The sequence below is a fragment of the Salmo salar genome, chromosome ssa02, assembly GCF_905237065.1.
Source record: "Salmo salar chromosome ssa02, Ssal_v3.1, whole genome shotgun sequence".
Classification (NCBI taxonomy): domain Eukaryota; kingdom Metazoa; phylum Chordata; class Actinopteri; order Salmoniformes; family Salmonidae; genus Salmo; species Salmo salar.
The window spans coordinates 91838787-91864382 of NC_059443.1; the positions used below are offsets into that span (position 1 = coordinate 91838787).

The 25596-nt window shown below is 42.2% G+C and overlaps 1 pseudogene; it reads right to left on the bottom strand.

Moving 5' to 3' along the window:
- Nucleotides 1–594: 594 nt before the first annotated feature.
- Nucleotides 595–25596, bottom strand: part of LOC123738885 (zinc finger protein 2 homolog) — a 71223-nt pseudogene continuing 46221 nt past the window's right edge.

Consider the following 25596-nt stretch of genomic DNA (forward strand, 5'->3'; position numbering starts at 1 on the left):
TTGCATTAAAAATAATCATTACTAAATGTTACATAAAATATTTGGTTGCATAGTCTACTTTCAACAGCTTTTCAACGACAATGTTTGAAATATGAGGTGATTTGAGTCATGCTTCTTCAGTAGTAGAATAAAGACATTTAGTACTTGAATGTTGTAAATAAATACTGGAGTGATGTAGGATTGTTCATATAATTGATTATTGTACTGCGACTATGTGTATAGGCTGCAAGTACTTTGAAATTAAATTGTTTTCTTTTCAACTTTCACTTTCAACTAAAACCAAACTTATATTGTATGTCGGGCATAGTCTTATTTTCAACGACATTTTGCTAGGTGAGATATCCCCAATGTCACAGTTTAAACGTGTCCAAATCAATAGTCCACTTTTTGTTAACTCACATAAATAGTACTCTTCCATTTCAGAGCCTGGATTTTCCCCCTGAGGCTAATATCCATTTCATGCTGAAATCAATAGAACAGGGGGCAAACGTTTAGGGTTCTACATTGTGACATCATTAAAATACTCCTACTACAATGTTAAAACATTCTACATTGTGACATTAATTAATTGATATCATGAAACAACTCCATGTATTATCTCTGGTGCCAGCTATGAGATTTCTCTCCTGTGTGTGTTCTCTTGTGTCGAGTCAGAATGCTATATGTAATAAAACTCTTCCCACACTGATCACAGCTATAAGATTTCTCTCCTGTGTGTCTTCTCTGGTGTATCTTCAGTTCGCCAGATTGAACAAAACTCTTCCCACATCGAGTACAGCTATAGGGTTTCTCTCCGGTGTGTGTTCTCTGGTGATGAGTCAGATTGCGCAAGCAAGTAAAACTCTTCCCACATTCATCACAGATATACGGTTTCTCTCCTGTGTGTATTCTCTGGTGTGTTATCAGGCTGCTTAGCTGAGTAAAAGTCTTCCTACATTGATCACAGCTATAAGGTTTCTCTCCTGTATGTATTCTCTGGTGTTTGATCAGGTTGCTTAGCTGAGTAAAACTCTTCCCACATTGATCACAGCTATAAGGTTTCTCTCCTGTGTGTGTTCTCTGGTGTAATTTCAAGCTGGTTGAAATAGTAAAACTCTTCCCACATTCATCACAGATATATATAGTTTCTCTCCTGTGTGTGTTCTCTGGTGTGTTATCAGGCTGCTTAGCTGAGTAAAACACTTCCCACATTGATCACAGCTATAAGATTTCTCTCCTGTGTGTGTTCTTTGGTGTACAATAAGATGGCTAGATGTATCAAAACTCTTCCCATATTGAGTACAATTTTACTAGTGTTTAAGAGCAGTTGGAGGCCACGGAAGGAGAGTTGTATGGCAATGAAGCTCGTTTGGAGGTTTGTTAACAGTGTCCAAAGAAGGGCCAGATGTATACAGAATGGTGTCGTCTGCGTAGAGGTGGATCAAGGAATCACCCGCAGCAAGAGCAACATCGTTGGTATATACAGAGAAAAGAGTCGGTCCGAGAATTGAACCCTGTGGTACCCCATAGAGACTGCCAGAGGTCCGGACAACAGGCCCTCCGATTTGACACACTGAACTCTGAGAAGTAGTTGGTGAACCAGGCGAGTCAGTCATTTGAGAAACCAAGGCTGTTGAGTCTGCCGATAAGAATATGGTGATTGACAGAGTCGAAAGCCTTGGCCAGGTCGAAGAAGAGGGCTGCACAGTACTGTCTTTTATCGATGGCGGTTATGATATCGTTTAGTACCTTGAGCGTGGCTGAGGTGCACCCGTGACCAGGTCGGAAACCGGATCAGCGGAGAAGGTACGGTGGGATTCAAAATGGTCAGTGATCTGTTTATTAACTTTTTGGTGACGGGGGCAGTATTCGGAAATTCAGATGAATAACGTGCCCAAATTAAACTGCCTGCTACTCGGGCCCAGAAGGTAGGATATGCATATTATTAGTAGATTTGAATAGAAAACACTCTGACGTTTCTAAACTGTTTGAATGATGTCTGAGTATAACAGAACTCATATGGCAGGCAAAAACCTGAGAAAAAATCCAACCAGGAAGTGGTTTGTAGTTTTTCAAGACTGGGCCTATTTGATATACAGTGTCTATGGGGTCATTTTGCACTTCCTAAGGCTTCCACTAGATGTCAACAGTCTTTAGAATGTTGTTTCATGCTTCTACTGTGAACAGGGAGTGAACACCATTCAAACAGTTTTAGAAACTGTAGGGTGTTTTCTATCCAAAGCAAACAATTATATGCATATTCTAGTTACTGGGCAGGAGTAGTAACCAGATTAAATCGGGTACGTTTTTTATCCGGCCGTGCAAATACTGCCCCCTATCCCCAACAGCTTAAAGCATCAGACAAGTTCAGTACATATAGTTGATTTTATAAAAACACATGGGGCGATTTGTAGAAATAAATACATTTAAAAAATAGAGTTTCATGACAAACCATTTTTTACAAATCCGGCAAGGCACCAATTTTGAGAAGGGTTTAAAACAAAGGTTTCAAACCAATTAATGAATGTAATTGAATCTAGGTATGTATTGCCTTTAATGTAATGGCATGAAAAACAATTGGCTGAATATTATACAATGACTTATCAACAGCTTTAATAATTTGCCTCCACAGGAAATCTACACTGGCAGTTATAGAATATACTATATATCCTAGAAACCTGGTTAAACTATCATTATGACATCATGGATGAATTCTAGAATATACTATATATCCTAGAAACCTGGTTAAACTATCATTATGACATCATGGATGAATAATTTTGAGTGGTTACACTCCTCCTTCCCCCATCCCTCAGCTGTTTACCAAACCAAGCCTCTGGGCAGCCATTTTGTTACTGTTGAAAAAACCCACACAACCCAGCAATCTGCAGTTCATACAATAACAAAGCTGTCATTCCACCACTGTTTTGGTTATAAGATGATTATGGGGTTGGAGAAATGTAACTACTTTCAAATTCATAGACAGACCTATGGATGCAAGGACTGACCATCCATGATATCAACATTATAGTTTTAACTATGTTGAGGCTATACAGTGTTGGTTTACATTGTTTCTAAACATTGGAGTAAAAAAAGCTTATTTGGGGTTCTGATGGGGTACAACAGTTGAACTATAGGCATGTGTTATATTCTTCAAGAATCAATGGCTATAAATTAATAATTTAAAAGTCACAATATGGATGTAGCTATTGCATATTTCCGCTTTAACACCAAACATCAGTTCAACAACTGCAGAGTTTGTGCCTCTGTTTTTAAGACAGTACTTACTAGTGTTAATCAGGGAACGGTTTCTCAAAACCATCTTATGGCTAAGTTCATCGTTAGAACCATTGGACGCCTTAAGATGCGTTTGGGAAACCGGGCCCAGATGTCCAGTTTCCTCCTCTTCTTCCTCCTCCTTTATCGATGTAACAGTCATCTCCCCCTCTTCCTCTTTCACTCCATAAACTGCATCCTCCTCTTCTTTTACTGTAACATCCTCCTCCTCTTTCACTCTGAACGCGTCTTTTTCTTCTTTCACAGTAACGGCCTCACCCTCTACTTCTTGTTTTACTGTGATATTCTCTTCTTTAGTAGGAGAGTAGCTCAGTGACCGCATGGTTGGGAATGTTAGCTAGCTAGGCTAATGCTAACTTAACCAGCCCGCTAGCTGAATAATAACAACAACACAGTAAATATGAAATTAAAACGGATAACTAACTAGACGACAGAAGTGGGTTTAAAACACAGTGGCTAATATACACTAACGCGTCTAAAGCGCTTTATCGGTTCGGCTATTTTGTCTAGCAAGCTACCAAGGTGGCTGACTAACTGTTGCTGCTGTTGAAAGAAGAGTTCCGTCCACTACATTATACGTCACACCAACAGCATTGCGTTAAATTCCCAGACCGCCATCTGCTGACTGGAGTGGGTAACGCAGTAATCACGTATTTCTGTGATTTATATTTTTTCGTCAACCGTTCCATCGCATCTTAAACTCCAGGACCGGGGGAGGCTGCTGCTGCACCAGTGACTGTTAGACTTTCTTCAGAAATACTAGGAGAGAGGGGTACCCCTACACAGAACTGAACTGGATCAAAGATGGCAGACAGAAATACTAGGAGAGAGGGGTACCCCAACACAGAACTGAACTGGATCAAAGATGGCGGACAGAAATACTAGGAGAGAGGGGTACCCCTACACAGAACTGAACTGGATCAAAGATGGCGGACAGAAATACTAGGAGAGAGGGGTACCCCTACACAGAACTGAACTGGACCAAAGATGGTGGACAGAAATACTAGGAGAGAGGGGTACCCCTACACAGAACTGAACTGGATCAAAGATGGCGGACAGAAATACTAGGAGAGAGGGGTATCCCTACACAGAACTGAACAGGATCAAAGATGGCGGACAGAAATACTAGGATGGAAGCAAATGTAAGGGATTAAAGCGTAATTACGAATCATGCAAAAACATGTACAGTTGACAGGAATGTTAGTTAATGTAGAGACAAACGATTATGCTTTTTTTTATCATAAAGTTCATTTACGAAAATCGCGATTTAGCCAGCTAGCTGACTAGCTAACATTAGCCAGCTAGCTGACTAGCTAACATTAGCCAGCTAGCTGACTAGCTAACATTAGCCAGCTAGCTGACTAGCTAACATTAGCCAGCTTGCTGGGCTAGCTTTATGGGTGTTGTGACATGAGTATGAAATTGTCATTCTGGTTGTTTTAGGGACTCCTGAAACAACCAGCAAACCAGGCTGTCGTTTTGTGAAACAGTGAATGTATAGAATCTAGCTAGCTGAAGAATTTACTGCAAATTGAATGTACAATTGTGTAAGCCTGCCTTGCTGATATTTGCCATGCAGATAGATGAAATAACGTAGCTAGCTATGTTCTTGCTTATTGTGCAGTGGATGATTAAAATACCTGTATGCCTATGGATGTGTAGCTAGCTATCTAGCCAATCTGTGTATGGACCCAAACGTTTGGTATACATATCAGTTCAGAACCTATGAACCTCAGCTATCATAGCCAGTTGTATCAACTTCAAAACAGCCTGAATGACATTAATGAAGCCTATGGATTGAGTAGAATATAATATCATGTTGTGCCAAGGATGCAAGTCGTATGTACATGTAGTTATTACCATGCATGAGATCCCCACATTGTAGCCTGTACATTTAATATATTCACTGATCATGTACTCTACCTTGGCAAATAAAGGTGCAGTTTAGGTATGAATGTCTGAGATTATTTTTCAGTCATATCCAATACCAGGAGTATCAAATTCCAGTCTTTGAATGACGCTGTGTCTGCATGTATGTATTACAATTTTACACTTCAACAGTGTTTACCAATCTTGGTCCTGGGACATCAATGGTTACACATTGTAACTAATAGACTAGAAACAGGATTTAACTAGTTAATTAATATATACAGAAATATAATGTTAAAAAACAGAACACTACACTTCCTATGCATCATGTAAATACTCTAACACTGGTTCATCTCAACATCTAATGCCCTTCATCTGCATTGATCTGATAAACACAGGATAGGTGGAGTATTTCATCACATTACACTTCATTTCAACCAGTAGAGAATGTGAAATGCTTTATTGAAAAGCTCATTATCCAAGTGTTATAAATACAAGTTTATTCTGTACTTCAATGCACATCTGTTGTGCATTATAAAAACAGAGGAAGAAAGAGGAGGTGGTGAGAGAGGTGTAAAAGACAGAAAGGGAAAGAGGTAAGCACATAGGAGCAGGGAAGGCAGCACATGATTAATGAATCACAGTGCTACATAAATATTCTCTCAGTTCATCACAATTACATAATAGTGTCTCTCGTCGACCCAAAGGTTCTTAAAAGCAGGTGAGGTGGCGATGATGGGACTGGGGGTTGGCATCCTCTCACATCAAAACATATCTGCAGACGAGAGACAGATGGAGAGAGAGAGAGCATGTTTAAACCTTGTGTTTATATTTTTTATTCTAACATTGTTAGTCATCAATCAGGAGGTGAAATAAAAAACGGACCTTGGATCATTAACTCTGGCACTATTGCATCTCTATCTGTATTTCAATGTAAAGCATCTCTTTAATAATACTTCCTGTATAATATAAACTGACCTTGGATCATTAATTCTGGGACGACTGCATTTCTATCTGTATTTCAATGTAAAGCATCTCTTTAATAATACTTCCTGTATAATATAAACTGACCTTGGATCATTAACTCTGGGACTATTGCATCTCTATCTGTATTTCAATGTAAAGCATCTCTTTAATAATACTTCCTGTTGACCTGACCAAGTGACCTCTCACCTCTGATCATGCTGTGCCCTCTATGTAGCCAGTTCAGATGCAGGAGGGGTTCACCGACACAGCTGATATAACCTAGAGGATTTAGGGAGAAGAGGAGAGAGGGATGAAGTGAAGGAGAGAGACTGTTATTGAGAAAATAAGGTAGTAAAAGCGACAGTGTTCAATATGAATCTCTGTGTGGCCTCACCTGGTGTCCACACCACACTAAGTGGCTGCAGAGTACTTTATGCTGAAAAACATGAACGGACCCACAAGGACAAACAATACAGTGTAGTTATAGAAATAATGAAGTGTCTTACTATTCTCCATGGTTGGCCCTCTTGCCTATTCTTTGAAGGTGGAAGGAGCCACAGTTATACACCTGAACCTGCTTACTGCACAACACAATCCATCGATCAGATTGATACATGAGTGTGTAGGTGTGGGTTATAGGGTGTCTAATTGTTCTACATTTTTTCAATATGGATGATTTAAAGTAGCCTGTTTTGTTTTTTCACAGACATCACACCCTTACCTAAACAGCACCCTCACATGAGAAGTAGAAATCAAAGGGAGAGAAACTGTGAATTCAATAACTACAGTTGACATAGCTCAGTAAATGGAAGAATACTCTTATTGCAATGTGAATGGCTCTTAAAAGAGCCTTTGGTTGTGCATAGTGTAGTCTATGGTGTTGCCAGGGAACAGCACCCTCTTTGATGAAGTAGGAGGTGAAGATCTCCTGCACACGGATTGCCTCACTTGCTGCGTTGTTGGACCCCATCCTTGAAACTTCCTGCAAAGCAGCAGAGTCCTCCTCTGGGACACGGCGGCGAGCTGCAGATCCCCTCCTGGTCCTTGGTCACCCAACCTTGCAGTGCCCTACACGTTAACTGTAGGCAATCGTTTTGAAGGAATCTCCAGTTACAAGGTATCTGTAGGAATATGGAAGACAATGTAATTACTAGACTGTTACATCACCAGGTCATTGTGGATTACTAAAGTATAATATCCCTGATAACAAATCATGATAACATTGGATTGATAAATGCATGGGCTCACATATGTACATGTGTAGCATGTGACAATAACAGGATCATATCAAGGATGGCATCACAAATGAATACATAAATACCACTTGAAGCTTGATAATGAGTTGATCATTTGAATCAGCTGTGCAGTGTGAAGGCAAAAACAAAAATGTGCCCCTCTGAGTCCCCAGGACTGAGAACCACTGCTCTTCATTGGGACCTCTTCATATGTAGACTGGCTTTCATAGAGCTCTTTATCTGAGGACAGAAATCCTCACAAGAAACAGACTTCTTTATAGTCAAATTACACCACACTGAATATTATGTTACTATTATCTCCGTCCTGACTTCTAGGGACAGGAACTACACAAAAGTACCTGCCCTATCCAGAATAGCCTCCTCTCTCACTGACAGTTGGGGCTGCTATCCTTTCACCCTCCTCCATGGCTGTTATCCATTTGGAGTTTGTTTTTTACAGTGATAAATAGATAGCTGGTCAGATGTGAAGGAGGAGGTTGATCATCAGGAGTCTGATGTGAAGGAGGAGGTTGATCATCAGGAGTCAGATGTGAAGGAGGAGGTTGATCATCAGGTGTCAGATGTGAAGGAGGAGGTTGATCATCAGGAGTCAGATGTGAAGGAGGAGGTTGATCATCAGGAGTCAGATGTGAAGGAGGAGGTTGATCATCAGGAGTCAGATGTGAAGGAGGAGGTTGATCATCAGGAGTCAGATGTGAAGGAGGAGGTTGATCATCAGGAGTCAGATGTGAAGGAGGAGGTTGAGCATCAGGAGTCAGATGTGAAGGAGGAGGTTGATCATCAGGAGTCAGATGTGAAGGAGGAGGTTGATCATCAGGAGTCAGATGTGAAGGAGGAGGTTGAGCATCAGGAGTCAGATGTGAAGGAGGAGGTTGATCATCAGTGAACCTCTAGGATTGTGGCTGGGCTGGCGTTTACACTTCCAGCTTGGTCATATATTTTGATACGTTGAATGTTGATATTGTGAACCTATGTTATATATTTGCACCTCCTGTTTCAGGAAGTGATGTCACTAAGTACTGCCCCAATATATACAGTGCTGTCGGAAAGTATTCAGACCCCTTCACTTTTTACACATTTTGTTACATTATTCTAAAATTTATGAGGAAAACATTGATTTAATCCATCTGCACACAATACCCCATAATGACTTCACAATACCCCATAACGACATCACAATAGCCCATAATAACATCACAATACCCCATAATGACAAAGCAAAAACCGTTTTTTAGAAATGTTTGCAAATGTAACAAAAACAACAACTGAAATATCACATTTACATACAGTACCAGTCAAAAGTTTGGACACATCTACTCATTCAATGGTTTTTCTTTATTTTGACTATTTTCTACATTGTAGAATAACATTGAAGACATCAAAACTATGAAATAACACATGGAATCATGTAGTAACCAAAATAGGGTTAAACAAATCAAATATATTTTATATTTGAGATATTTCAAAGCAGTCACTCCTTGCCTTGATGACAGCTTTGCACACTCTTGGCATTCTCTCAACCAGTTTCATGAGGTAGTCACCTTGAATTAATTTCAGTTAACAGGTGTGCCTAGTGAAATGTTAATTTGAGGAATTTCTTTCCTTCTTAATGCGTTTGAGCCAATCAGTTGTGTTGTGACAAGGTATGGGTGGCTCTCATGAGGATTGCCACAGGAAAGGAAGACCCAGAGTTACCTCTGCTGCAGAAGATATGTTCCTTAGAGTTAACTGCACCTCAGATTGCAGCCCAAATATATGCTTCACAGAGTTCAAGTAACAGACACATATCAACATCAACTGTTCAGAGGAGACTGTGTGAATCAGGCCTTCATGGTTGAATTGCTGCATGCAAAAACACTGTTTACAAATAATGTGCTTTTCTTAAAATAAAAAGAAGTGACCCCAAACATTTGAACGGTAGTGGTGTATTGTTACACCATGTAGGAGCAGTATAGACCTAGTCTGTTCATTATATACATCTACATGATGTATTGTTACACCGTGTAGGAGCAGTATAGACCTAGTCTGTTCATTATATACATCTACATGATGTATTGTTACACCGTGTAGGAGCAGTATAGACCTAGTCTGTTCATTATATACATCTACATGATGTATTGTTACACCGTGTAGGAGCAGTATAGACCTAGTCTGTTCATTATATACATCTACATGATGTATTGTTACACCGTGTAGGAGCAGTATAGACCTAGTCTGTTCATTATATACGTCTACATGATGTATTGTTACACCGTGTAGGAGCAGTATAGACCTAGTCTGTTCATTATATACGTCTACATGATGTATTGTTACACCGTGTAGGAGCAGTATAGACCTAGTCTGTTCATTATATACGTCTACATGATGTATTGTTACACCATGTAGGAGCAGTATAGACCTAGTCTGTTCATTATATACGTCTACATGATGTATTGTTACACCATGTAGGAGCAGTATAGACCTAGTCTGTTCATTATATACATCTACATGATGTATTGTTACACCATGTAGGAGCAGTATAGACCTAGTCTGTTCATTATATCCATCTACATGATGTATTGTTACACCATGTAGGAGCAGTATAGACCTAGTCTGTTCATTATCTACATCTACATGATGTATTGTTACACCATGTAGGAGCAGTATAGACCTAGTCTGTTCATTATATACATCTACATGATGTATTGGTACACCATGTAGGAGCAGTATAGACCTAGTCTGTTCATTATATACATCTACATGATGTATTGTTACAACATGTAGGAGCAGTATAGACCTAGTCTGTTCATTATATACATCTACATGATGTATTGTTACACCATGTAGGAGCAGTATAGACCTAGTCTGTTCATTATATCCATCTACATGATGTATTGTTACACCATGTAGGAGCAGTATAAACCTACAGTAGCTGGCTACTTATTTATATGTTGTTTGACTGAATGAAACTGCCTTAAATGTGCTGTAGTAAACATTTTTTATTCTCACTAATCAATCACCACATTCCTGTCTTTGTATGTCTCAATATAATAGTATTATTTAATTAAATCCATGTAAAATAATCTTTGTCTGTAAATAAAATCTGATCCTCAACTGCGTTTCCCTCCAGTCAGCAGACGGCGATGTGCGTCTTTCAGGCGATGCTGCAGCGTGACGTATAATCTAGTGGACGGTTCTTCATAAACAGCTCGTCAACCACCTCGGTAGCTTGCTAGCCAACATAGCCGAAAGATTCAAGCTATTTATACGCTTTCGGTCTATATTAGCTACTGTGTTTTAGACACACTTCTGTCGTATCTACTTGTTAACCTATTTAATTTAATATTACGTTATTGTGTATTAGTCAGCTATAGTAGCTGGCTGGTTAAGTTAGCATTAGCCTAGTCGCTAATGATAGCTAGCTAGCTAACATCCCCGAACATGAGCTCCCTAAACTACTCCCCTCCTGTTAAAGAAGAGGAGGTCTGCTGGACGGAGAAAGAAGCTCTGGGGCTGAACAATGTCGTGGAAGAGGAGGATGTTACAGTTAAACAAGATGTAGAGGGTGAGGCTGTTACAGTGAAAGATGAAGAGAAAGACGTTTCAGTTAAACAAGAGGAAGAAGAGGATGATGCTGTTTTTGGAGTGAAGAAGGAAGGAGAGATTACTGTCACATTGGAAGATGAAGAGGAGGAGACAGGAGATCTGATTAACACCAGTAAGTACCGCCTTCAATTAGTTTTTAACTTTGGATATTCGGAGTTGGCTCTTCAATACCTCTTCAACGGAGGGCCCTGGGATGATGACTGATATGTCTAGAATCAGGAAGTAGAGAACAAGCTACCCCTTGTTTTCTCCGTTCCGTTTCCAAAAAGTGACTTAACATATATATTTGAGGAGGGTCTATCTGCTGACCGCAGACTGGGGGCCACGGTATGTAGTGATGAATATGCATAGCGATCTGGAGACAACTCCAATAGTGTTTTTATCAAAGTTGTCGGTATGTCACATGTCCACATAACAACTTAATCATTACGAAACTTCTGTTGGATCAAGTGAACCTCATGTAGGAAATAAGCCATTCATTTTGTTGTTGACCAAATTCAACACTTTCCACATTGGGTTGATAATTGTTTCCACTTGGATACAACCAACTGTAACCTACTGGCATGACCTAGGGAGTTACAACCTACTGTAACCTACTGGCATGACCTAGAGAGATACAACCTACTGTAACCTACTGGCATGACCTAGAGAGATACAACCTACTGTAGCCTACTGGCATGACCTAGAGAGATACAACCTACTGTAACCTACTGGCATGACCTAGAGAGATACAACCTACTGTAGCCTACTGGCTTGACCTAGAGAGTTACAACCTACTGTAACCTACTGGCATGACCTAGAGAGATACAACCTACTGTAACCTACTGGCATGACCTAGAGAGATACAACCTACTGTAACCTACTGGCATGACCTAGAGAGATACAACCTACTGTAGCCTACTGGCATGACCTAGAGAGATACAACCTACTGTAGCCTACTGGCATGACCTAGAGAGATACAACCTACTGTAACCTACTGGCATGACCTAGAGAGTTACAACCTACTGTAACCTACTGGCATGACCTAGAGAGTTACAACCTACTGTAGCCTACTGGCATGACCTAGAGAGATACAACCTACTGGCATGACCTAGGGAGATACAACCTACTGTAACCTACTGGCATGACCTAGAGAGTTACTACCTACTGTAACCTACTGGCATGACCTAGAGAGTTACAACCTACTGTAACCTACTGGCATGACCTAGAGAGATACAACCTACTGTAACCTACTGGCATGACCTAGAGAGTTACAACCTACTGTAACCTACTGGCATGACCTAGAGAGTTACAACCTACTGTAACCTACTGGCATGACCTAGAGAGTTACAACCTACTGTAACCTACTGGCATGACCTAGAGAGATACAACCTATGTAACCTACTGGCATGACGTGTCGATGAAGGGACCGGGCCAAATGGCGAAAGAGGTATTGTAGTTGTGGTAAATTTGTTTGCAAGCCGGGCGATGCGCCTGGCTCAGGGCTAGCTTTTGGGGCTGTGTCACTCAGTGGCAGCTAGCTAGCTGTGATGATCAGGGGTAAAGGTCCAGGGTTTACGGCAGGATTCCCGCGTTTTAGTGGAGAAAAACTGTCCGAGGCTGGCAGGTATTATCCAGGCTAAAAGCGGCTGGTGCCTGAGCAGAGGGTAAAGGTAGCTAGCAGTGGCTAACAATGACTAAATAGCTAGTAGCTAATAATCTGGTTAGCCTCTAATTAATGTTTTGGCTATATTTAAAAGAAAAATAGCGGATCCGTGTCACATTGAGATTAACATCGGGTTACCGGAAGGTATATTTAATTTAAAAATAGAAAAAGAGATTGAAAGTAAATTGGAATATATACAAAAAAAGACTAAAAAGAAAAAAGAAAATGAGAGGATGACAAACCACGTATGCACTCCTACGCCATCTTGGGGGGAAAAAACTAACTAAACTAAGTGTTTGCCAAATTGGCCCATAACTTCACCTAACAATAACATAGACCTACTGTAGGACCCATAACTTCACCTAACAATAACATAGACCTACTGTAGGACCCATAACTTCACCTAACAATAACATAGACCTACTGTAGGACCCATAACTTCACCTAACAATAACATAGACCTACTGTAGGACCCATAACCTCACCTAACAATAACATAGTAGACCTACTGTAGGACCCATAACTTCACCTAACAACAACACAGACCTACTGTAGGACCCATAACTTCACCTAACAATAACATAGACCTACTGTAGGACCCTGTAGATGTTATGTCCCTGTATTGCTACTGCTGTATCAAAGGAATTATCTAAGTGAGTTTCAGAGATGAACAGTACAGTGCATTCCAAATTCAATAGGCAGGCAAGTAAACAAAAACGTTTTCAAATAAAAACTATTCCAGAAAATGTCAGGGCGTATATAACTCCCATCCAAGAGACTGTCGACCAATCGCGTTCACATTGTCATGCTGTGACACGCAGTTCCTAAACTAATTCTCACGAAATCCCTTTTTAAAGTCAGGGTATGAGTCGAGAAACATTCCTATTTTCCTTGAATGTGTCGCAATTGAGAATCGATTCACATTTAGATGGAATAATTGACTATTTTAGCTGCCAGAGCCAGTCTACCTCTGAAAATAACATACAGTCCTTGGACCTTGAGGAGTAACGGGGGCAGCAATCAGCAGTAGAAACAATAACAAAGCGTACTCCCTGCCCGTTTCGGTAAAAAGCTGAGGGATGGGGCTGGAGAAATGTAACCATCTATGATATCAACATTCTAGTTTTAACCATGTTTTGAGGATATACAGTGGTTGTTTATATTTACTGACAAACATTGGAGTTAAAAAAAGCCTATATTTTGGGTTCTGATGGGGTACGACAGTTGAACTAAGCTCATGAGGCATTTATAAGTGATTTATTCAAGAAACAGATGGGTACATATCATTAATGTATAAGTCCCAAAATGGATGTAACAACTGCTGATTGCCCTTTTAACCTCTATGGGCTAGGTGGGACGCTTGTGTCCCACCTACTCAACAGCCAGTGTAATCCCGTGGCGCGTTATTCAAATCCCTCAAAAATGCAAAAACTTCAATTTTTCAAACATATGACTATTTTACACCATTTTAAAGACAAGACTCTCGTTAATCTAACCACACTGTCCGATTTCAAAAAGGCTTTACAACGAAAGCAAAACATTAGATTATGTCAGCAGAGTACCCAGCCAGAAATAATCAGACACCCATTTTTCAAGCTAGCATATAATGTCACATAAACCCAAACCACAGCTAAATGTAGCATTAACCTTTGATGATCTTCATCAGATGACAACCCTAGGACATTATGTTATACAATACATGCATGTTTTGTTCAATCAAGTTCATATTTATATCAAAAACCAGCTTTTTACATTAGCATGTGACTAGCATGTGACTAGCATTCCCACCGAACACTGCCGGTGAATTTACTAAATTACTCACGATAAACGTTCACAAAAATTTTAAGAATTATAGATACAGAACTCCTCTATGCACTCTATGTCCGATTTTAAAATAGCTTTTCGGTGAAAGCACATTTTGCAATATTCTCAGTAGATAGCCCGGCATCACAGGGCTAGCTATTTAGACACCCAGCAAGTTTAGCACTCACCAAAGTCAGATTTACTATAAGAAAAATGTTATTACCTTTGCTGTCTTTGTCAGAATGCACTCCCAGGACTTCTACTTCAATAACAAATGTTGGTTTGGTTCAAAATAATCCATTGTTATATCCAAACAGCGGCGTTTTGTTCGTGCGTTCAAGACACTATCCGAAAGGGTAAATAAGGGTGACGAGCATGGCACAATTCGTGACAAAAAAATTCTAAATATTCCATTACCGTACTTCGAAGCATGTCAACCGCTGTTTAAAATCAATTTTTATGCCATTTTTCTCATAAAAAAGCGATAATATTCCGACCGGGAATCTGCGTTTAGGTAAACCGACGAAAGAAAATAAAGCATGGGGTCGACTCGAGGAACAAATCTGTTGTTCTGCCCCTGAACAAGGCAGTTAACCCACTGTTCATAGGCCGTCATTGAAAATAAGAATTTGTTCTTAACTGACTTGCCTAGTTAAATAAAGGTTAACATTTTTTGTTGTTGAAAACTCTACACAATCCCAAAGCAGGTTTTTAGACATTTTTACAAATGTACTTAAGTATTCAGACCCTTTGCTATGAGACTCGAAATTGAGTTCAGATGCATCCTGATTCCATTAATCATCCTTGAGATGTTTCTACAACTTGATTGGAGTCCACCTGTGGTAAATTTAAATTGGTTGGACATGATTTAGAAAGGCACACACCTCTCTATATACGGTTCACAGTGCATGTCAGAGCAAAAACCAAGCCATGAGGTCAAAGGAATTGTCCATAGAGCTCTGAGACATTATTGTGTCAAGGCACAGATCTGGGGAAAGGTACCAAAAAATGTCTGCAAGAACACAGTGGCCTCCATCATTCTGAAATGGAAGAAGTTTGGAACCACCAAGACTCTTCCCAGAGCTGGCTGCCTGGCCAAACTGAGCAATCGGGGGAGAAGTGCCTTGGTCAGGGAGGTGACCAAGAACCCGATGGTCACTCTGAGAGAGCTCCAGAGTTCCTCTGTGAGATGGGAGAACCTTCCAGAAGGACCATCATCTCTGCAGCACTCCACCAATCAGGCCTTTATGGTAGAGAGGCCAGACGGAAGCCACTCCTCAGTAAAAGGCATATGACAGCCCACTTGGAGTTTTCCAAAAGGCACCTAAAGGACTCTCAGACCATGAGAAACAAGATTCTCTGGTCTGATTAAACTAAGATTTAACTCTTTGGCCTGAATGCCAAGTGTCACGTCTGGAGGAAAATTTGCACCATCCCTACGGTGAAGCATGGTGGTGGCAGCATCATGCTGTGGGGATGTGTTTCAGCAGCAGTGCAAATTGTCCACTGATATATATATATAGTATTATTTATTACAAACAACACAAGGAAGGGGTAACATTAAAGTATTAGAACATGAAGGACAAACAATACAGCATCAAGACACTATCAAACATGTATCAGTCTGTCCACAACAGAGCTATCCTTATGTGTGAGGGTGCGTGTGCATGATAGTGATATAAAATATATGTCATAGTTTCCTTTTTCATGATCACAATCTAGTGAAACCCGAACCCTCCAAGATCCCCCCCACAGTTCCCCAATAGCTGTCCCTCAAACCTCCAAGATCCCCCCACAGTTCCCCAATAGCTGTCCCTCAACCCTCCAAGTTCCCCCCACAGTTCCCCAATAGCTGTCCCTCAACCCTCCAAGATCCCCCCCCATAGTTCCCCAATAGCTGTTCCTCAACCCTCCAAGATCCCCCCACAGTTCCCCAATAGCTGTTCCTCAACCCTCCAAGATCCCCCCACAGTTCCCCAATAGCTGTCCCTCAACCCTCCAAGAACCCCCCCACAGTTCCCCAATAGCTGTTCCTCAACCCTCCAAGATCCCCCCACAGTTCCCCAATAGCTGTTCCTCAACCCTCCAAGATCCCCCCCACAGTTCCCCAATAGCTGTCCCTCAATTCTCCAAGATCCCCCCACAGTTCCCCAATAGCTGTCCCTCAACCCTCCAAGATCCCCCCCACAGTTCCCCAATAGCTGTCCCTCAACCCTCCAAGAACCCCCCCACAGTTCCCCAATAGCTGTTCCTCAACCCTCCAAGATCCCCCCCACAGTTCCCCAATAGCTGTTCCTCAACCCTCCAAGATCCCCCCACAGTTCCCCAATAGCTGTCCCTCAATTCTCCAAGATCCCCCCACAGTTCCCCAATAGCTGTCCCTCAACCCTCCAAGATCCCCCCACAGTTCCCCAATAGCTTTCTCTCAACCATTCGAGACCCCTCCCACAGTCCCCCCTAATAAAAGACAATTAATTCCATTCCCCACCTTCAAGAACTCCCACAATGCACCAACAACCAAGAGAATGAACTAAAGAGAAAAAAGGGAAAGAGAAGAAAACGGCATACAATGCAAAAAAATTATAAAACTAAATAATACATTTAAAACAAAGGACATCGAGGACAACTAAAATCATAACAGCAATGCCAACTGTTTATGTTTTTGTGCATGTCTGGCACTATTACATGTATGTGTGTGTTCTTGTATGTGTTTGTTTGAATGAGAGTGTGTGAATATGCATGTGTTCCAACACCTGCACGGCATCAGCCTCAGGCAAACCGGCATTAGTTGTAAAAACACTGCCACTTAGTGTCATTCAAATGTACTTTTTATTATGTTTGATTTTGACTTAAAAAAATAAATAAAAAACTTTTGTCTTTTGACCATCTCCTGTCATCTACCATGAGGTAGTCACCTGGAATGCATTTCAATTTACAGGTGTGCCTTGTTAAATGTTAATTTGTGGAATTTCTTTCTTTCTTAATGCATTTGAGCCAATCAGTTGTGTTGTGACAATGTAGGGGTGGTATACAGAAGATATCCCTATTTGTCTATATTATGGCAAGAACAGCTCAAATAAGCAAAAAGAAATGACAGTCCGTCATTACTTTAACCCCTGTGCATGCGGGACGGACATCCAGCGAAAAATCATATTGCCATTACCATAACAAAATGTAATAATTAAAACAAAAAAACAAAAATTCAAATTATATCGTTTTATAGATACACCTCTCCTGAATCGAACCACGTTGTCCGATTTCAAAAAGGCTTCACAGCAAAAGCAAAACATTAGATTATGTTAGAGGAGTATATCGTAAAAGTAGCCACATAGCCATTTTCCGACCAACCACATGCATCACAAATAACCAAAAAAACAGCTAAATGCAGCACTAACCTTTGACAATCTTCATCAGATGACACACCTAGGACATCATGTTACACAATACATGCATTCTTTTGTTCGATAAAGTTCATATTTATATATAAAAACAGCATTTTACATCGGTGCGTAACGTTGACTAACTATTTTCCCTCAAATGCATCCGATGAAACAGAGCTACAATTTACTAAATTACTATTCGAAAACGTTTTTAAAATGTAATATTTGTCATTCTAAGATTTATAGATGAATATCTCTTGAAAGCACCTGTAATGCCAGATTTAAAATTAACTTTACTGGTTAATCATACTTTGCGATGAAAGGGGATGCGATACTCTGAAAAATAGGCTAACGTTACAGTTCAGCGCCATCTTGGAACAATCGCATATCACATCTAGTCTTGTATACTATTGTCAATAATCCCTTACCTTTGGTTGTCTTCATCAGAAAGCACTTCCAGGAATCCCAGGTCCACAACAAATGTATTTTCGTTCGAAAAAAATACTCCTTTATGTTCCAAGAGCTTGTTCTTGTTAGCGCGTCTGAAGGCTGCTCCAAAACTTCCGTCGTCCACGGGACAGCCATTTCGAGAAAATGCATTTTTTTCCCATTTAGGTTCGTTCAAACATGTCAAACGTTGTATAACATAAATCTTCAGGGCGTTTTTCAACAAGAGAGCCAATAAGATTCGAGGGGGACGATTGCATTGTGGTTCAAAACGTTTCGAAAGGGGAGGGTAACCAGGAGCGCCGGCGTCATAATGGTGATGGCCCTCTCCGTGTGACCACGTTCCACAGCGTCTCATTCATTCAATTTTAACAGTAGAAGGCTCAAACCAATTTGTGAAGACTGGGGACATCTAGTGGAAGCAATAGGAAGTGAACCATAGCTCACGGTGTGATTAATAGGCAACGTGATGAAGTTGAGTTCGCAATTCAGAATTCCACTTCCTGTTTCCATCTGTCTCGGGGTTTTGACTGCCATATGAGTTCTGTTATACTCACAGACACCATTCAAACAGTTTTAGAAACTTTACGGTGTTTTCTATCCACAAGTATTAATTATATGCATATCCTAGCTTCTGAGTTTGAGTAGGAGGCTGTTTAAAATGGGCACAAATTTTTCTCAAATCGCTTTAGCGCCCCCTATCCTAGGGGAACGCCAAGAGGTTAACACATGAAGGTCAGTCAATACGGAAACTTTCAAAAACTTTGAATGAATCTTCAAGTGCAGTCACAAAAACCATCCATCGCTATGATGAAGCTGGCTCTCATGAGGATTGCCACAGGAAAGGAAGACCCAGAGTTACTTCTGCTGCAGAAAATAAGTTCATTAGAGTTAACTGTGAAGACAACAACTATGCCTATGAGATGGTTTGGGATGAATCGGACCGCAGAGTGAAGGAAATGCAGCCAACAATTGCTCAGCATATGTGGGAACTCCTTCAAGACTGTTGGAAAAGCATTCCAGGTGAAGCTGGTTGAGAGAATGCAAAGAGTGTGCAAAGCTGTCATCAAGGCAAAGGGTGGCTACTTTGAAGAATTTCAAATATAAAATATATTTTGATTTGTTTAACACTTTTTTTGGTTACTACATGATTCCATATGAGTTACTTCATAGTTGTGTTGTCTTCACTATTATTGTACATTTTTTACATTTTAGTTATTTAGCAGAAGCTCTTATCCAGAGCAACTTACAGTAGTGAATGCATACATTTCATGCATTTTTTTTTTTTGTACTGGCCCCCCGTGGGAATCTAACCCACAACCCTGGCGTTGCACACACCATGCTCTACCAACTGAGCCACAGGGAAGGCCAACTTAGACAACAGTTAAAATAAAGAAAAAACATTGAATTTGTAGGTGTGTCCAAACAATTGGCCGGTACTGAATATGCATTGTGGAGGAGAACTGATCTTAGATCTGTACAAAGGCATAACATCTACAGCAGGAACAACTATCTGTGTTAAAAGGCCCAGCTGGATTGAATTTAGCTATTTAAAATGACATTTGAATGTCAAATGATTTGTTCTGTTTGTCAATACAAGACAGGGTCTGTGGAGGCTTGGCCTATTAGTGTTAGATTTGGGGGAGAATTTGAGTTGGAATAGTGATAGATTTTTGGAGGGACCCTTGTCACTACAGCCAATCAGTGAGCAGCGTCCCTTCCCCCACACCGTAGGCAGTTCTGTTACTCACAACACTTCCCCTGCTTTCCTCAACAATGGAAAAGCCCACTGAACTAAAGCCTTGCCATTTCAGATCTTTTTTAAAAGATTGGGGAATTTTTTACAATTAGGAAATAATATGTCATGTTTTACTCGTACCTCAGCCAGCATTGTGAATGGTTAGGAAATAATATGTCATGTTTTACTCGTACCTCAGCCAGCATTGTGAATGGTTAGGAAATAATATGTCATGTTTTACTCATACCTCAGCCAGCATTGTGAATGGTTAGGAAATAATATGTCATGTTTTACTCGTACCTCAGCCAGCATTGTGAATGGTTAGGAAATAATATGTCATGTTTTACTCGTACCTCAGCCAGCATTGTGAATGGTTTCTGATGCAGTGACATACTAGACCATGGCAGTAAATCTAATACTTAGGTGTTTTTAGTCATGCATGAAAGGTCTGGGGTGGTTCTGTGGTTATAAGTTACTGACCTTGGAATACATTTCTGGCCATGCTGGCAGGGTCTGAATCAAACCCAATGTCCACCTGGTACACTGGCAGGGTCTGAATCAAACCCAATGTCCAACTGGTACACTGGCAGGGTCTGAATCAAACCCAATGTCCACCTGGTACACTGGCAGGGTCTGAATCAACCCAATGTCCACCTGGTACACTGGCAGGCTCTGAATCAAACCCAATGTCCACCTGGTACTCTGACAGGGTCTGAATCCACCCAATGTTAAGGGGAGGGAAGATTGGTCAAGAGGGTGATGATTATTGTTGTTCTACTGCCTGATTGTTATGCAACAACACTGTTTACAAAAGCTTTGTTAAATCAGCACAACAGTTTTCAGCTGTGCTAACATAATTGCAAAAGGGTTTTCTAATGATCAATTAGCCTTTTAAAATGATAAACTTGGATTAGCTAACACAACGTGGCATTGGAACACAGGAGTGATGGTTGCTGATAATGGGCCTCTGTACGCCTATGTAGATATTCCATAAACAATCAGCTGTTTCCAGCTACAATAGTCATTTACAACATTAACAATGTCTACACTGTGTTTCAGATCAATTTGATGTTATTTTAATGGACAAAAAAATGTGTTTTTCTTTCAAAAACAAGAACATTTCTAAGTGACTCCAACCTTTTAAACGGTAGAGTTAATCATTTTAGAGTAAGGCTGTAATGTAACAAAATGTGGAAAAGGTGAAGGGGTCTGAATACTTTCCGAATGCACTGTATTGTTACACCATGTAGGAGCAGTATAAACCTAGTCTGTTCATTATATACATCTACATGATGTATTGTTACACCATGTAGGAGCACTATAGACCTAGTCTGTTCATTATATACATCTACATGATGTATTGTTACACCATGTAGGAGCAGTATAGACATAGTCTGTTCATTGTATACATCTACATGATGTATTGTTACACCATGTAGGAGCAGTATAGACCTAGTCTGTTCATTATATACATCTATATGATGTATTGTTACACCATGTAGGAGCAGTATAGACCTAGTCTGTTCATTATATACATCTGCATGATGTATTGTGTTAATGTTGCGACAGTTCGTTTCTGGTAACAGAACAAAATAGTCAGCACATAGTAACTTCTGATTTAGCTGTACTTTAATTAATGCAAACACGTGCGTGGTATATGTGTGGTTGGTATATATACGGTCTCGCTGTTTTACCTCGCAGGGCAAAACAGAGAAGAGAGCGACACATCCTATTGTTCTCTCTTTTATACTGACAGAGATAGTTCCCGCTCAATGCTGGCCTGTCCGAGGGAGGAGGAGCGTGGTTTAAACTTGCTCCTCCTGTCGTCAGCGTGTAGGCTGATCCCAGCGTCGTGACGCACTTCCTGTTGCCGGTTGTAGTTCTTCTTGTCTTCAGTTGATTTACTCGCAGTTCATATACTTAACATTTACATTTACATTTAAGTCATTTAGCAGACGCTCTTATCCAGAGCGACTTACAAATTGGTGCATTCACCTTATAATATCCAGTGGAACAACCACTTTACAATAGTGCATCTAAATCTTTTAAGGGGGGGGGTTAGAAGGATTACTTTATCCTATCCCAGGTATTCCTTGAAGAGGTGGGGTTTCAGGTGTCTCCGGAAGGTGGTGATTGACTCCGCTCTCCTGGCGTCGTGAGGGAGCTTGTTCCACCATTGGGGTGCCAAAGCAGCGAACAGTTTTGACTGGGCTGAGCGGGAACTGTGCTTCCTCAGAGGTAGGGAGGCGAGCAGGCCAGAGGTGGATGAACGGAGTGCCCTTGTTTGGGTGTAGGGCCTGATCAGAGCCTGAAGGTACGGAGGTGCCGTTCCCCTCACAGCTCCGTAGGCAAGCACCATGGTCTTGTAGCGGATGCGAGCTTCGACTGGAAGCCAGTGGAGAGAGCGGAGGAGCGGGGTGACGTGAGAGAACTTGGGAAGGTTGAACACCAGACGGGCTGCGGCGTTCTGGATGAGTTGTAGGGGTTTAATGGCACAGGCAGGGAGCCCAGCCAACAGCGAGTTGCAATAATCCAGACGGGAGATGACAAGTGCCTGGATTAGGACCTGCGCCGCTTCCTGTGTGAGGCAGGGTCGTACTCTGCGAATGTTGTAGAGCATGAACCTACAGGATCGGGTCACCGCCTTGATGTTGGTGGAGAACGACAGGGTGTTGTCCAGGTTCACGCCAAGGCTCTTAGCACTCTGGGAGGAGGACACAAGGGAGTTGTCAACCGTGATGGCGAGATCATGGAACGGGCAGTCCTTCCCCGGGAGGAAGAGCAGCTCCGTCTTGCCGAGGTTCAGCTTGAGGTGGTGATCCGTCATCCACACTGATATGTCTGCCAGACATGCAGAGATGCGATTCGCCACCTGGTTGTCAGAAGGGGGGAAAGGAGAAGATTAATTGTGTGTCATCTGCATAGCAATGATATGAGAGACCATGTGAGGATATGACAGAGCCAAGTGACTTGGTGTATAGCGAGAATAGGAGTGGGCCAAGAACAGAGCCCTGGGGGACACCAGTGGTGAGAGCACGTGGTGCGGAGACAGATTCTCGCCACGCCACCTGGTAGGAGCGACCTGTCAGGTAGGACGCAATCCAAGCGTGGGCGGCGCCGGAGATGCCCAGCTCGGAGAGGGTGGAGAGGAGGATCTGATGGTTCACGGTATCAAAGGCAGCAGATAGGTCTAGAAGGATGAGAGCAGAGGAGAGAGAGTTAGCTTTAGCAGTGCGGAGAGCCTCCGTGACACAGAGAAGAGCAGTCTCAGTTGAATGCCCAGTCTTGAAACCTGACTGATTAGGATCAAGAAGGTCATTCTGAGAGAGATAGCAAGAGAGCTGGCCAAGGACGGCGCGTTCAAGAGTTTTGGAGAGAAAGGAAAGAAGGGATACTGGTCTGTAGTTGTTGACATCGGAGGGATCGAGTGTAGGTTTTTTTCAGAAGGGGTGCAACTCTCGCTCTCTTGAAGACGGAAGGGACGTAGCCAGCGGTCAAGGATGCGTTGATGAGCGAGGTGAGGTAGGGGAGAAGGTCTCCGGAAATGGTCTGGAGAAGAGAGGAGGGGATAGGGTCAAGTGGGCAGGTTGTTGGGCGGCCGGCCGTCACAAGACGCGAGATTTCATCTGGAGAGAGAGGGGAGAAAGAGGTCAAAGCACAGGGTAGGGCAGTGTGAGCAGGACCAGCAGTGTCGTTTGACTTAGCAAACGAGGATCGGATGTCGTCAACCTTCTTTTCAACATGGTTGACGAAGTCATCCGCAGAGAGGGAGGAGGGGGGGAGGGGGAGGAGGATTCAGGAGGGAGGAGAAGGTAGCAAAGAGCTTCCTAGGGTTAGAGGCAGATGCTTGGAGTTTAGAGTGGTAGAAAGTGGCTTTAGCAGCAGAGACAGAAGAGGAAAATGTAGAGAGGAGGGAGTGAAAGGATGCCAGGTCCGCAGGGAGGCGAGTTTTCCTCCATTTCCGCTCGGCTGCCCGGAGCCCTGTTCTGTGAGCTCGCAGTTAGTCGTCGAGCCACGGAGCAGGAGGGGAGGACCGAGCCGGCCTGGAGGATAGGGGACAGAGGAAATCAAAGGATTCAGAGAGGGAGGAGAGGAGGGTTGAGGAGGCAGAATCAGGAGATAGGTTGGAGAAGGTTTGAGCAGAGGGAAGAGATGATAGGATGGAAGAGGAGAGAGTAGCGGGAGAGAGAGAGCGAAGGTTGGGACGGCGCAATACCATCCGAGTAGGGGGAGAGTGAGAAGTGTTGGATGAGAGCGAGAGGGAAAAGGATACAAGGTAGTGGTCGGAGATTTGGAGGGGAGTTGCAATGAGATTAGTGGAAGAACAGCATCTAGTAAAGATGAGGTCAAGCGTATTGCCTGCCTTGTGAGTAGGGGGGGGAAGGTGAGAGGGTGAGGTCAAAAGAGGAGAGGAGTGGAAAGAAGGAGGCAGAGAGGAATGAGTCAAAGGTAGACGTGGGGAGGTTAAAGTCACCCAGAACTGTGAGAGGTGAGCCATCCTCAGGAAAGGAACTTATCAAGGCGTCAAGCTCATTGATGAACTCTCCAAGGGAACCTGGAGGGCGATAAATGATAAGGATGTTAAGCTTGAAAGGGCTGGTAACTGTGACAGCATGGAATTCAAATGAGGAGATAGACAGATGGGTCAGGGGAGAAAGAGAGAATGTCCACTTGGGAGAGATGAGGATTACAGTGCCACCACCCCGCTGGCTCGATGCTCTAGGGGTATGCGAGAACACGTAGTCAGACGAGGAGAGAGCAGTAGGAGTAGCAGTGTTATCTGTGGTGATCCATGTTTCCGTCAGCGCCAGGAAGTCTAGGGACTGGAGGGTAGCATAGGCTGAGATGAACTCAGCCTTGTTGGCCGCAGACCGGCAGTTCCAGAGGCTGCCGGAGACCTGGAACTCCACGTGGGTCGTGCGCGCTGGGACCACCAGGTTAGAGTGGCAGCGGCCACGCGGTGTGGAGCGTTTGTATGGCCTGTGCAGAGGAGAGAGAACAGGGATAGGCAGACACATAGTAGACAAGCTACAGAAGAGGCTACGCTAATGCAAATGAGATTGGAGTGACAAGTGGACTACACGTCTCGAATGTTCAGGAAGTTAAGCTTACGTTGCAAAAAATGTTATTGACTAAAATGATACAGTACTGCTGGCTGGTGGAGTAGGCTAGCTAGCGGTGGCTGCGTTGTTGACTTTGAACGTGTAGCTGGCTAGGTAACCTCGGTAGTTTCAGTACTACACCTTGTCATGATACAAAGGAACTTTGTAGCTAGCTAGCTAACATAACACTAATCAAGACGTTCCTTGTAGTGTATTTAGTTTCAACAATGCTGCTCGTCGGTAATAGTTGGCTAGGTTAGGAAAAATGGCGTCGCGGGGGACGGAAATAGCTGGCTAGCTAACCTCGATGGCTGGCTAGCTAACAATTATCAATTATCAAGCTATGACAAAGACAACTAGGTAGCTAGCTAGGTAACACTGCACTAGTCAAATCGTTCCGTTGTAAAGTATTAGTAACTACAGCGCTGCTAGTCGGTAACGGTTGGCTAGCTGGCAGTGGGTTAATGATGACTAGGTGTGTTGAGTAAGTCTGGCGCCGCGTCGCGGCTGGCTAGCACACCTCGATAAT